The sequence below is a fragment of the Metopolophium dirhodum genome, chromosome 7 (assembly GCF_019925205.1).
Source record: "Metopolophium dirhodum isolate CAU chromosome 7, ASM1992520v1, whole genome shotgun sequence".
In the NCBI taxonomy this organism is placed as follows: Eukaryota; Metazoa; Arthropoda; class Insecta; order Hemiptera; family Aphididae; genus Metopolophium; species Metopolophium dirhodum.
Genome location: NC_083566.1, coordinates 36,102,604 through 36,108,774, shown reverse-complemented (window position 1 = coordinate 36,108,774; position 6,171 = coordinate 36,102,604).

The window sequence follows — 6,171 nt, the reverse complement described above, 5'->3', positions numbered from 1 at the left end:
AGTACAAATATATACTCAATTAACATACGTAAATTGTACTCTGCAACAAAGCAAGAACATTGTAAATGAAGTCCAATATACATTTAAGGTATACATTTCCGTGCAGTAAATTGCAACAGAAAATTTTCCAAGTACCTAATATTATTTTTATGGCATAATTTAAGATGTATTTTTTGCACATCAATTTCATGGTTATTATTTATATTATATTTTCTGGTCCCTAATATATTAGTTTTTCTCCATAAATGTTCAATAAATAATGCGGGAAAAAAATTTAGGAATAAAGGCAGCTGTTGCGCAAAACCAATTAAAAAAAAAAATCAATTCAATTTGTTTGATGTAACTGAAAACTACCGTAGACCTTTGAAATTTACGCCAAATATTTATATTGGCATTTTCCACACATGGTAACATTTTCAAAATATTTTGATTCTTTTTGAGCTATTTATACCTTTGAGGATTTTTTTTTAAACTATTGTCAATTGCTTGGTAATTTTTTTTAATATAGTAGTTTAAAAATATTAAAGATACATAGTCACAACTATTTTTTATACCATTTAAAGTTCAATAGCTTATAAACTTCATCGAGAACTCGAAAATTGGCAAATTATTTTTCAGTTGGAAATGAATAAAACATTTTATTTTTACAGCTAATAGTTGACATTTGAATAGAAGATTTCCAACAAGTTTTCCTACTTTTATAGAAAAAAAAAGTTCACCGGAAGTATCATTAATTTTTTGTATGAGTGTTTGATTTTAAATTTGTACGATATTTGATATTTAGTGGTTTTTAATTATTAATAATTTGACTGTTTTATACATGTATGCTATAGGATGACACACCATCTCCGTGTAGAATAGTTTAATTTTAATAGTTGTTTTTTGTTTTACTTGTAGTATTAGAATTATTACATTCGTAGAATATATACCTAAATCTCTTCTTTGAATTATTTGAAAATTGTTTGAAATAATTAGTTTCATCGTAACCAGCAAAGGGAAATGTAATTTGTTATTAAGTACTATTATTACTTATTAGTTATTACAAATGGCACACTCAATTGAATATTCTTCGTGGACGATTATGTCATAACATTTTGCACAATCTATAGACATTATGCCTAGTATTCATTAAAATATATAATAATATTAAATTATAATATGATACGACTAACGTTATTTTTTAAAATTTATTTTTTTAGAATAAACAGGAATATATATACAATCTATAATACAATTTATACAACAGGTTATATGAGGGGGGGTGCAAGTATACAAAACTGACGGCAATCGTGAAAGAATTACATAATAATACATAGGTACATAATACAGTACTTTTTTTTACCATCATTTTGATTTTTGGCCCTGTTCACCACTGAGGAAAACTTATTAGTAATAAACTAACCGGCACTCCTGAATGTAAGACAAAAAAATTATATAATGAATAATGTTAGAGTCTGTTAAATTAAGTTTAAATTCTAAATACATTTTTGGTTAGTAAAATAAATGAGAAATAAAATATAAACAAAAACAAATACCTAAATAGAATACAATTTTTTTTTTTTTTGTTATTTATTAATAGAGTTAAGATGTTGATGACTTTTGCATTTTTTTTCCTTTGATTCTATACAATGCTATCCTAGCTAAAAATTTGTTTCATGCTCCCTTGATGCAGAATATTCTAATTTTATAAATTATTAAGTATACATTTTAAAAGATTTTTCAAAAACTATTATAATATAAAAATGTATACATTTTTATTCCAATATAATATGCTGGTGTGCTCTGTAGTTTAGTTTTGAAATTCACTCGACAATCCTGTGGCAAGCAATAACAGCTGTCGCCAGTACTTATGATAGAAAAAATTACTATTTTCAACATTTTTATTTTTCCTATATTTAGATCGCCATTTACGTGGATTTTTTAAGCCAATAACTTTTCTTGTTAAGTATTTTAGTAAATTTACTTAATTACTTTCTGAATGGATGTATTTGTATATTATGTATTTAAAAATTAAAAATAACTGTAAAATAACTTAAATTTGTTATAAAAAATTTGGCAACGTTACTTCGAATTTTACGTACACCTTTGAAGAGTCAAAATCATGTTCTTTGTTATTCCGGCATTGCATGCAATGGTATATCTAAAAAGGTAAAATGCGCACAATCGTACGTCCACTGACCACTATTATAGTATTAACTACTATAGTTTATTGCGTAAACACTATTATCCACACTATTAGGAATACAAGTTGACCTCTAGATGAGAACTGCATCACGTCATCGGCTGCATTAAACATATATTTTATATTAGGGATGATCGTTCCTATGACGTTGCCATGACAAATTACTGTTATTTATTAAACTTAACTTCACTTATTACCATGATCTGTGAGCATTGCATTACAATTAACTTTATGGAAATATACATTATACACATTACTGTAGTTTAATTTTTAAACACTGCAACTTTGAGAAAACAACTGCAGTGAATAGGTATAAAACGTATACCTATTATAATATATATTGTTGTATCGTAATATGTCTATCTCAAATAGTCAAATCGCTCGTTACGATTTTACATCACTAATTTTGGTAGCGTAACTGTAATAATCTATAATATGTCACATAGTTTTTCAATGATTAAAACATTACCTACCTGAAATTGAACTAAAATTATTGAAATTGTCGTGATTCTCAAACAATTCGAAAATCTCATGTTATTTTAAAAGTGGATTAGCTGTTCACTGTTCACATAAATTATTTAACAATCATTTGTACCTACTTTCTAAGGTTTAGACGGGGAGTAGGTATGTCTATTATATTATGCTTCTATAATATTTGCTGGCAAATATATATATATTATATTGGCTTACACTTAACCGTGTACGAGGAGAAACACTATGGGCCGCACTGTGTACCTATAATACTAAAACTGCTAGGTAAGCTTCAATCTGGTGATGTATCAAATTTTGAATAATTTTTTTTTATTATTATCTTTCGTCTTATGGAAAAATATAATAACATACTAGTAGTTTATAATACTGACTGTATCGATTATCACGTGGCTGTAATTGTGACATTATATAATATACTATAGGGATGAATTCAAGTTTATTTATCTGTGCTTTATTTTACGTGGTACATACTTAAAGGAACAAGGGTGGGAAAATAAAAAACTGGTAGGGCGTGTGCCTCTTTTGAATTCGAAGAAACGCGAAAGTTTTTAATTTCATTTTGGCTGGCGCTACAGGGCTATAGTATTGCATTATTTTTATTATATATTGTATATTGTCGGCGGTGGTAGCGGCGGCGAGCAGAGTGGATATAAAACCACCAGAAATAGCGAGTTCAATCGTCTTCTCGAAGTATTTTCTCCTCCCTCACTTCCACCTCGCATCCCCTACACACTCCACCATCACTATAACTTGCCGTTATTTTCGTTCGTCGTGTATTTCGCCAGTTGATTAAATTTGTGTTTATTCCCTTCGTGGTCGCTATATTGTGTTAGGTTGGAGAGAGTGGCGGAGATAAAAGAAGGAAAATACCAAAAATTAGATCCCCTTGAAATAAATCCAGTTAAGATGTAAGTCCCCTTCCAGTGGGTATTAACACCCTGCGAAACAACTATGAATGAAAAATAAAAACTCCGATCGTTTGCGGTCAATGAAAAATGTATCAAATCGCTATAAAACTATTCGTAGGTACATGTGGAAGTCGGGAAAAGCTCTCTATAATCTAAATACATAAAGACGGTGTTTCCACGGTTATATTATAATATTTTTCATATATTTATTGAATTGTGTTTGAAGCTGAAACGAATGAATTAAAATAATTAAAATGTATATATATATAGACATTGTATAGTAGGTACGTATATATAGGGCAAGAGATTTTTGTAAATTTTGTTTTTATTTTTGTGTCTGTCGTAACCTTTTGTAGCCGTAAAAATCATCGATTTTCAACATTGTGTGTGGTACTGTGGTTTCTGGTAGCAAATTGAATGTAGTTGGAGAGTCAAAACTAATATACTTTTAAAAATCCCTGGAAAAACCAAAAAATAAGGATAAAACGGGAATATTTACGTAAATCAGTTTTAGACAAAGTTTTTTTTTTTTTAAATCGAACATAAGTAGCTGTAGAGACTTAAAATCTTCACTGAACATTTAATAAAAATGAAATTATTTATTTATTTTTTTTTTTGGTTTTAATTCCTTATATGTATGATACAATGTTTATTATTGGATTTAATAAAAATCATGAAAATTGAATACAAGGTGAGGAATAAGTTTTTCTTATACCAATTAAAAAAACTTGATACTTCCTCCACTGCATGGAAATACATTGAATCACTGGTATAGCGTTTGCATTGTCAAGTGTCATTGTAATCTGTACCTAATAGTGTATTGAAATAAATATGTTAAAATAAATTTAAAGGTATTAAACATAATTGTAAAAAATATTTTGAAAAAAGTTAACCTATTTTAAGGTCACATATAAATAGAAGTAGTTATTGAAGTTTATTAGACATTACCTATAGTATATTAAGTAGTAGACTATATATATTTATACATATTTTATATATTTTTAAAGTTTTTGTTATAGTAATACACATTTTTTTTTTGGGGGGGGGGGGAAGCGGCACCACCCAACCTTAATACGGCCCTGCGTAGAAGCGTGTATACTTAGTTAGTTTGTTTAGGTAAGTTGTTGTATTGTGATTTAATATTCTGCGATTTCTTTCGTGACGTATATGTACCGTATTACCGTAACGAAAAGAAAACGCTTTTAACAACAATAACAGCGACGACATTTCTATGACAGTTGTAGGTACTTACCTAATACATAATATTTAATATTATTATAGTGAATAAAAACATAAAATACGAGATGTTTCGATTCACAACAAGAACGAGTGGTACGTAATAATGTTTTGTATACTGTACAGTTATTATAGGGTTTACTGAGCAGCGGTACCTATGTGTTTTTATTTTCTTAAAGAAAACACTCTTTTTCCCATACGAATTCACTGCATCTAACAATCAAGTATACCGTCAAAAGTAGTACTCGATCGAATACAATATATAATATATTATATTTCGATGGTATATAATATTACATATTATTATATATATAGATACATATACCATTTTGTACAGAATATATTTGAATATTTCTCGATTGTGAAATGGTCGATTTACGAAAATTATCAAAACCCAAAACGTCTTAAAAGTTTAAAGCCATAGGTACGTCATTATAATATTTTAACGTGTAGATAACCTTGCACGTTGCAAAAACAACTTCGGTCGGAATCGGTTTTAGAATTTTATAATAATAGGTTACACTACTTACACGTACGAGAATGCACGCCTCTAATACACACCCACTACAGCAGTAGCCCACCTATATAATGCAGTGGCCCACCCAAAACAGTGGCCTACCCACGCGCCGAAGAGCGCCTCCGCTAATTAATTATTACATTATACAGTTAACCTTTGCAGATAATCACGTATCAGTGACAGCAATAAATCGATAATGTAAGCATAGAGAGACAAGAGTGTGTCCATAATTAAATCGACAACCATGGAGCTGTATATTATATTATAGTCCGAAAATGCAATGCAATACTAGGTATAGACATATTTACATGTTATAATATGAAATAGCTATGTGTGATTTGTCAGCAGTATATTGGAGTAATAAGAGCATGATCGATGCACGATCTCAGCCAAAACAAATTGTTTTATGTTACTCGTGTAGATTTAAAATTATGTAATATGTATATTGTTTTAAAAAAAAAAAAAAAAACCATTTTCTTGGTAGTTTTTTAGTTATAGCGGAAATTGAATGGAAATTGGATGATTTTTATAATATCAAATTTTTGTTAACATTGATTTTATAATCTTTCAAAATTAAATGGCATCTCAATAATTATAGTTAGTATGATTAATATACCTAATACAAGAAATATTAAATTATGTAAGTACCTAAAATAGTAAAACAATATTATAAACAAAATATCATAAATTATAAGCGCGGGATTATAATATATAATGACAAACATTTGACAAACATCATGGTTAGTTAGTATACTTATAACAACTACTATATTAAATATTTATAAGACATTTTCATTTTTAAAATTCTCATAACTTGCTTTAAAATTAAAATATCA